The sequence below is a fragment of the Chlorocebus sabaeus genome, unplaced genomic scaffold (assembly GCF_047675955.1).
Source record: "Chlorocebus sabaeus isolate Y175 unplaced genomic scaffold, mChlSab1.0.hap1 unalloc_scaffold_388, whole genome shotgun sequence".
Lineage (NCBI taxonomy): Eukaryota > Metazoa > Chordata > Mammalia > Primates > Cercopithecidae > Chlorocebus > Chlorocebus sabaeus.
Genome location: NW_027327690.1, coordinates 250,450 through 260,227, shown reverse-complemented (window position 1 = coordinate 260,227; position 9,778 = coordinate 250,450). Strand labels below are relative to the sequence as shown.

Below are 9,778 nucleotides of genomic sequence, written 5' to 3'. Positions count from 1 at the left end.
GAGGAGGCCCCATCTGTGAGAACTTTCATTTTGCTTCTGGAAAAGTACATTGAATCGAATATAGGAAAGGCTTGCATGGTGGCTGACAGGTTCGGCTGTTTTAGCATGCTGGCGTTTTATCTTCTGGATAGAAGTAAAAGGAACACAACTGTGTCTGTCTCTGTGTAATAACTCAGGACTTACCTGAGTAAATTCTGGGGTGTCATGAGATGAACTGCTACCTCCACTTAGAGAGGCTTCAGGGACAAAATTTCAAGAGATTTCTGAGGGATAGAAGAGCAGGGCTGCCTTATTCTCTGATCCCAGGTAACTACTCAGAGACACAGGCAAGGGCTGGGGACACCCAAATGCATATACTAGGTGTCTTTGATCCAGCCTCCATTTCCTTGCTAAATCTATGCAATGACACACTGAGAAATCTGGCAAGTGGGGCTGAAGATCCCTGATGTGTCAGTTCTAGGGTTGGATGGAAACAAGTGGTTTTCGTGGACATTGAAGTAAAGGGAGGTGAGCTGTGAGGAAAGAACCGTTGAAGACTGGGGAGACTCAGAAGTTGGGGTAGAATCTCGACCCATAAGCCAAGGAATGCAGATGCAAATCGATTTGTTAGGGCTGCATAAATGAAAGAAGGACTTCACCAACACACTAAGTTTTTTCAACAACCGATTGTATTCTTTCAACATTGTAAGTATTGATCTATTGGAAATGTTTAATGAGATTTCTTATATAATTCTGCATTCAATTTATGCCCAGGTCACTTTGCTATTATACGTTTATGTGCTGCATTTTTATGAATAGACATTTTCTCAAATTTCTGAATTATTATGCTAAACTATATGTTAAGAGTTTTTTCTAGAGGTCTACCTTCTTGACTCACTTTTCTGATGAGAAATCTATCAGGTTTCTCCACAGTGATTTTCAAGTTTGATAGCTCCTCAATGTGAGAAACTTAATGTCAAATAAGAAATGAATTACCCCTAAAGAATCTTCTCCTTTCAAGATGGTAACCATGTTTTGTCCAGTGTGAAATCTCACATGTGCCACAAGCGTTTCTCTGTGAAGAAAGGATTTCTCATGATTTTTCAAGGCATAACTTCTCCAGTAAGAAGTGTTTGGTATTCCAAGAGAATTCATTGCCCTTGGAAAGACTTTCCCTTCTTATTTAGCTTATAAAGGATTTCCTCTCTTATTTTCCATTTTAGCAGCATTTTATCACTGTGTTTTCTTGTGAACATCAAGCCTAGTGCTTGGCTGAATGTTTATTCACAGAAAATACAAATAAAGGGTTCATCCAGGTAAAGTTTTCTTACGTTATTTAACAACAAATTGCACATAAAAACATTTTCACACTGAACACAGAGCTAGAGATTCTCTACCTGAAAGTCCCACACGTTTTAAGTTATTAAAACTGTTGCTGAAGACTTTTAGTTTATTATGTTGACAGTTTCAGCTCTCTCATGTCATTTATGATCAGATCACTAACAAGTCTTTGGTACATACGTGTCATACAATTTCTCTTCCATATGAATTTATTGATGAGGACTGAAGAATAAAGGTAACCGAAGTAACGTCCATAGTAATTTTTCAAAATGTGAGTCCTTTGGCATGTTTAGACGTTACAACTGCAGCTGAAGTCTCTTCCATATTCCTTACATTCGTCATTCCTAACACTATGTCATCTAAAGTCAGAATATGTTCTGAAGACATTTATCATTTTCTCTCCAGGGTGAATTTTCTGATGTTATTTAAGATTAGTACACTGACTGAAGGCTTTCCCACATAAATGGCATTCACATGGCTTTTCTCCAGTGCATGTTCTCTCATATCATCTAAGGTCAGAAGATAGACTGAAGGCTTTCCCACATAGAAGACAAGCATGTGGTTTCTCTTCAGTGTGAATTCTTGTGTGTCCTCTAAAGCCAGAGCTTTGACTAAAGACTTTTCCACTTTTATCACATTCATAACGCTTTTATCCAAGGTGAGTTCTCTCATGTCTTCGAAGGTTAAAGGATTGAATAAAGCCTTTCCCACACTGATGACACTTATACGGTCTCTCTCCCCTGTGAGTTTTCTCATATCTTCTAAGGTGAGAACACTGAGTGGATTTTCCACATAGATGACATGCATATGGCCTCTCTCCAGTGTGAGTCATCTTGTGCCATCTAAGGTGAAAACAATTAGTATAGACCTTTTCACATATATTACATTGATATGATTTACCTTTAGTATGAATTTGTTTATGTGGTTTAGGGGAGAACTGATTACTAAGGGATTTTCCACACTGTTTGCTGACGTAGGGTTTCTTTCCACTCTGAGTTAACAAACACTGAGTCATTGTGGAACTGTGAGTGCAATCTTCTCCCAAATCATTACATTCAAAGGGATCCTCCAAAATGAGAGAGTTCTCCTTCAGGGACAAAGATTAAAAGCTCTTAATGATTTACCGACATACATCTATACATTCATTTCACCACCTTTGAATCCTAGACCAACCATTCAGTGGTAGAGCCCAGTTGTAATCTTTCCAGTGTTACTTGTGTGAAAGGAAATTAAATTTTGGCACCCCAAACTCATTGAACCAAAGGGAAAAATCAAGCTGAGAACAGGGTCACACAAACCTGCCTCCCTCTTCTGGTTCCTAAATAATATGGCTACAAGATGAAAAGCTACATGCCTCCCCCATATTTTGCCCACAAGGAAATTCCTCATGAGCTGTTAAAGTTACACCATGGCAATGCAAACTGATAGCTTGTCTTTACAGGCGCAGTCATCCCCAGTTCACCAGACACAAATGCATATCCGATTGTTTCCCTGCCCAATTTTGCCTATGTTGTCTTATATAAAATGCAGCTCTCCTGCATTATTCCTCTGCCTCATTTGTTTATGTCATCTTATGTAAAAAAATCCAGATTCACTGAGCCAGAAAAATGCACGAATCACTATTTTTTTCTACCCACCTTTTGCATGAAAATTGTGTACTTCTCAATATCCCACCCTTTCCCCCTTTAAATTTAGAGAAAATCATCTTTGGAGAAAGGTATACACCTGTCCCCCAGGTGCATGTCCTTAACTCTGGCAAATAAATTTCCTAAAATGATTGAGACTTGTCTCGTCATTTTTCTCGATTGACACTTGCATACACGTTATCTCCTGCAGACACAGATATTTTCTCTTTTGTATGATCCCAACTGCAGAGCTTTTCCATTAATTGTGATGATATCAATATCTTTCAAAGTCTGAGCATAAGCAATGTATATGCACTTGTTCTATTTTAAAGATCTCATGTTATGGTTTAGAGCACAGGTCACTTTATTCATTGAATTCAAAGTATCAAATTTTCTTTTGCTTAGAAAGCACTTAATGCCAGCCTAATTACACTCAGGTGACTGTGCGTCATTACTAACTTAACCCATTACCAGGTGTTTAACTTAGATGACTGGTGTACACAGCTATAAAACTCACCATTGACATAACGGTGGATGTGTCTTTTCTGATAGGATGCATGGATATCGTGTGTTTTTTCTTAAGGGCACTTTCCTTGTCTGAAATAATTGAAAAATAAATTGTTACCTTGGTATTATGGTAATTGAAAAACCCCAAGGCCGGTTTATTTTTTTTCAAAAATTAACACTTAGATGTGACAAATGTGTCAAATGAAGAAAATCCTTCAATAGAAGAAACAGATTGTACAGCGTCAGCAATTAGAAAAGAGTTTTAAAATTAAAATGTGAAAAGAGTTAAAATGGAGATGAGATATCAGGCAGGTAAATAGAGGGATAGTCTTCACAGGGGTATCGGGAAAAGAGGCAGCATGTGACAGTTTAACCCCAACAAGTACATGAATTATCCTTTTCCCGAAAGTAAAAGAAAAGGCAAGAGGACACAAGAGTAGCATCTGACATATGAACAAAATGATAATAACATCTAAGGAATTCTGCTCCAGTAGCTTAACCTACATTTTAGAAATTACCACTCATTTGATAAAACCGCTAATTAATATTTGACTGATATTATTCATTGACAAAGCACCTCCTCCTATTAGAGCACAGGACCCTGTTGCTTACCCAGATTCTGGCCTTGCAGAGATTCTCTTCCTTCCCGCCAGAGCTCTTTTCCTTGCTCCAGCTGCAAAGTTATATAGGATTTGCTTATCTGTACCCTGTTAGTGGAAACAGTACATGTGTTTTGAGTTCACTGTCAATAAATGTGCATTATCACCAACTGTAAGGCAGGCCACCGAGGAAGAATAAAAACAGTGAAGGTCAGCTCAGGCCACAAGACCTAGAACACAGAAAACTCCCCAGGATTTTTCTGACCCAACGTGAGACTAGAAAATAAATCCAAACGAAAGGTCCATCAGGAAAAGAAAATTTAAAACAGTCAGGACCTATGAATGCTGAGTCCATGCCTAAGTTCCAAGACACAATGCATAATACACAGTCTTTTCAGAAAGAGATTAATTAAACCTCTGCACAGTATGTTTATTATTATTCTCATGCAGAACAAAAAAAAAAAACATTCGATTTACAAAAATAATTGGTGTTCTATACAGAAAAGATATTGCTATTGTTTTTACTAATTGGTCTCAGCCTAAGCATAGCGACTAAAGCAGAAGAGTTATTTAGAAAATATTTAATTTCATACATTGAAAATATTCATTAAGTTCCCAGGTGTGTTCTGAGTATTAGAGACTGAGTACCAAGGAAACCATGAAATCCTTGTCAAGATTACATTGTAATTGAGTGACAAACTAAATAAAACGTAATAAAATAAAATAAAATAAAGATATTTCTTTCAGACAGATTTAGAGAGCTCAAACTTTTTTCAGATAAGATCTGTGAGAGAATCAGAGGAGATTAGAGTGAGATATGGGGAAGCTGTTCCAACACTTATTGAATGAATGAGTCAATGTGTGTCTACATACATATGTGAATGTTGAGGGACTCACCGAGGGACACCAGGTGACTGATGTTTGCCAGCATTACCTCTCTGTACAACTTTCTCTTGGATGTGTCCATCATGGCCCACTCTTCCTGGGTGAAGTCAATAGCTACATCTTCAAAAGTCACTTTGTTCTAAAACATCACAGACATTTTAGTTTAGACAGAGAATCTCTTTTAATGTCCTGAGGAGGAAGGCTGAGATGACATAGGTAGGAGCTGGGTATGCAGAACACTCAGTGTTTTAGGTTCCAGCCAGTTCATTCTCAATACTAAGCTGGTATCTGCCTTTCAGATTCACTCACAGAGACATACCCACTCTTAATCCATTAAACTTTCTTATGAAGAAATATCGCATGAGATGTGGCATAATATAGCCCAGATATTTTTCAGTAATGTGTTAATCACCTGTACATAACTGATTATAAAATTTTCACTTGAACCTTCATAAATAAAACAAATTTACCATGAATTTCAAGTAAATTACAGATTTGTCACAAGGCAAATAACCATGATTTACTACTTTTTAAACAGGACCATGATTAAATGAATTGTTTCTCTAGATAAACCACAGGTTTTTCACCAATCAAATGGTTAAAAGACCTATTATGTGTTTTGAATAATCTAAAGAAGTAATGGAAAACATGTTTCCTATCTAGCAAATATTTATGAAATACAGGTCATTGGTCCCTTATTCATTAAAAAGTTAGAAAGTCATGAACCAGACTCCAGCATTCTTCAGAACTGAACAAGTTTTACGCAGAATATAGGATTCAATTCATACATATAGTCACTCTAATGTTATGTAATTCAGGTGTTCATGACAAGGCTTAAAGACAGTCCAGCTGCACAAGACAAGACCGCTGAGGCTGCTATACTGAGGAAGTCTTAGTCTGATGATTCCTGTCATATGAAGCCTCCTGTTCTCAACTTTCTCTGGGCAATCCAAACATCAGTTTTCACTGCCTCTCTTTTAACTTTAACTTGTCACTTGGCTTGTACAAGGATAAAAAGGCCTCTTTACTGTTTTGTTTTTTTCTAACCAGCCCTTATAGAGCATTTCCACAGAACCCTAAATTGTACTATATCTACAATATTCCTTCTCCTGAGTGTGCAACCATAGTTAAGTAATTGTATTTCTTATATGTTACTTTCAGTTACCAGAAGGCAAAAAGTTTAATTATCAAAAGGTAAAATGAATGGGGATAAGAATAATAATGACTTCTTTAGTTGTCCTTTTGCAAAGTTTTTAAAAGCATAAACATATTTTATCAAACTCTCCTTCTTCCTCAACACTGTGCAGCTCTTGCCCAAGGCCTATCACATGGTATTTATTGAACTCAGCTCCTAGAACATCAGCCTCATTATTGGGCTGTGATCTTCTGCTCTTCACGCATCTCTATTGCCTGCATTCATCACAATCCTAAGTCTATTTCAGCCAACGGGACAGTTAATGGGTCAATTATTTCCCTATGAGGTTACAGGATGGATGGAAGAAAAAGAAATACATAAATGAGATCTCTCATGTCTTTTTTTGTAAATAGCCTGCATAGGGGCTGGAATAAAGTAGTGTAATATTAGAAATTATATTGATAATTTAGGAATCTTTGACACATGATACCCAACCTAGAGTCCTGAGAAAACTTAATTGGAGGCCAGATACCTGAAAGTCTCCTGATTGCATTTGGAACACCCAGGCTGGGTGGATTTTGCATCATAAAAACAAACAAAAAAAAAGAATAAAAATGAAACACCCATGCAAACTGGAGAAAACTGCCCATTTGCCAGCAATATGGATATAATTTCAGTAGAAAGAGGCATCCCCTACTCACTAGTGAATGCATTGTCAAGAACTCAGTTTCTCTCTGTCTTTTTCTGGATTTCCACTTGCAGACACTTCAGGCACTAAGAAAAGCTGAGGTTGGAGAAAGAACACGTGAGACACCAGCCTTGTACATAATTTTCAGACCAACCTGTGATGAAAAGCCAGACCTTCACTGAAGTGTGACACCACCTGCACCACAGCCTGACCAACAGACACAAACACGCAGAGGCCTCTCCTCTTTTCCCACGGTCAAAATTAGGAAGCCTATGACTATGGTTTCTGACAAAGAAGGAACACAGATATCTTGTGAATGAGAACATCAAAAGCACTGAGTTTTGTATGTTAATTGACACAAGTCCAGATATTCAAGTCCCTCACTGATTTTAAAACAAAGGGATCCCTGACTCCGCCCACATGTGGAATATGATTTCTACCTGTAGATAAACACTGTGGGATTTCTCAGATTTTATTATCCCAGCTTTATGCCCTAGCAATGTTTCTCCAACACCAATCACAGCCTTCTGAAGCCTTACTCGACTTTTACTTTCTCTCAATTTCGACTTTTGCATTTCCCCTTGGAACTCGGAAATCAATCAAGTAAGAATCTGTTTTAGGGTCAACTGCAGTTGCTCTCGCCTGTAATCCCAGCACTTTGGGAGGCCAAGGCAGGTGGATCACCTGAGGTCAGGAGTTCGAGACCAGCCTGGCCAAAATGGCGAAACCCCATTTCTACTAAAAATACACAAATTAGCTGGGCATGGTGGTGCTTGCCTGTAATCCCAGCTACTCACGAGGCTGAAGCAGGAGAATTACTTGAACTCAGGAGGCAATTACAGTGCGCCGAGATCCTAACACTGCACTCCAGCAAGGGCGACAGAGCAAGACTCTCTATCACAAAAAAAAAAAAAAAAAAATCTGTTTTAGGATGGGGATAATCAATTCAGGAATTTATTTCACTTGGAGGGTCAACACTCCCATCCCGCTTATCTAGCCCTTAAAATCCCCTGCATCAGAAATTCGCAGCAGTGCCCTGGGTCAAGGTGTTTCTGTCCTGTGTATACAGTCACAATCCTCTGGGATGCTCAGAAAATACAAAATGACTTAGGGCTGAGAGAAATTTAGCAGCTCAATCTGATATTTTACTAAGGTGGTATCTAAAATTTTTGCAATCATGGTTTATATTAGTCTTTGTTAGTTGCAATATCTCTGATTATCATGATATATATTTGCTGAGAAATACTGATGTCCATGTGTATATTCATACATAGATATGTAGGTATATAGATGGATATGTTTATATGAACTCATGTGTTTGAGATGGGGGAAAACATGTTTGTATTATTTCCCTGCTAAAAATACAAAAATAATTAAATATATTTTATGTACAAATGATAATTATGTGTCATAACAAAAAATTAACTGACCCATTTGTACATGAAGTCCAGGAAAAATAACAAGGGTAACTTTGTATTAATTGTGACATTGTGCTTACAGATATACATAAATTTCCTTATTTAACCCTTATAATAACCCTGCTGATTGTAGTTTACCAGTTTAATAAATAATCAACAGAGTTTGACAAATATGACAAAATTACAAAACTAGAAAATGACACAGAAATACTTTTAATTCTATTCTGCCTTGTCACTGCCTCTTCTGGTTTTTTTTACAAAATTACTCCCCTAATCAAGGTTCTCTATGATTCTGGGGACTCCAGGATTCAGACCCCAGTTCCCAAACTTCACTGTGTCTATTTTTACTGACACATTTTAATGCACATTTACAGACTTCAACAAGCACTTTTCAATATCAACTTTTTTCTTATTCCTTGGACTATTTCCTACATCTGTTCATCAAGACTCCAGTAACATATGACTCCTTCTGCCTGTCCCTTCCATGAATGTACCTGACAGTACATGTATTATGTAGTCTATAATTCAAGCAGAACAGATATTTCTTCAAAAAGATAAGGTATTAGAGAATGTCTACAAAGCTTCAGTGAAACCAGCTGTAACCCTTACTATTATTACCATGTAAACTCTTCCTTGAATATCAAAATAAGATTTGGACCTTAGAGAATATTTGTGTGTGATTATAACCCAAACATGAACTAAAAGTAATTTAAATGGTCATATACAAACTGTGCCAGGGACAAAAAAGGACAAATATTATAAGAAAATTAAAACACACTTATTTCCTAACGGACCCTTGTGTGGAATCTATAAAAACTATTTCAAGATATAGAGATTAAATACATTTCAAAACACATACATACACAAGCAATCTTTAGGATAAATTTTTTTAAACTTACATTATGGGTCTAAAATTTTCATTAATTCATGGAAAAACTGTATTGACAAACTTCTCACCAGAGCAGGAATAACAACTTACGTATTTGGTGACTTCAAGATGAGAGTCTGCACAGCTTAGTATCTCCCTCCGGATCTCTCTCTCTCTCTCTCCTTTTTTGTTTTTTGACAGAGTTTCGCTTTTGTTGCCCAGGCTGGAGTGCAATGGTGAAATCTCAGCTCACTGCAACCTCCACCTCCCAGGTTCAAGCTATTCTCCTGCCTCAGCCTTCCAAGTAGCTGGGATGACAGGCGTGCGCCACCACGCTTGGCTAATTTTGTATTTTCAGTCGAGACGGGGTTTCTCCATTTTGGTCAGGCTGGTCTGGAATTCCTGACCTCAGGTAATCCACCTGCCTCAGCCTCTCAAAGTGCTGGGATTACAGGCGTGAGCCACAGCGCCCGGCCCAGATCTCTTAAAAAGTCATGAGGAAGGAGCCATTCTGCATCCTCAATATTCTCTTAATATTTTAAGGACACCCATAACAATTAAGAGGCTGACTTGTGACTTCCTCGCCCTTTCAGGGCTATTTAGGTACACCTTAGTGAAGTATTAGGAATGCAGTATTAGGTCTCAAGTTCCTGGACACCAAAACCATGTTCTCCAACAGATCTTCAGTAAAAATAGCTGATGTCTATATTCTTTTGCCTGTCCTTTCCCTTCC

General features: G+C 37.7%; 1 pseudogene; it reads right to left on the bottom strand.

Annotated features, from left to right (window-relative positions):
* Window positions 1-1,022: 1,022 nt before the first annotated feature.
* Window positions 1,023-9,534, bottom strand: LOC140711242 (zinc finger protein 705D-like; annotated as a pseudogene).
* Window positions 9,535-9,778: the final 244 nt, after the last annotated feature.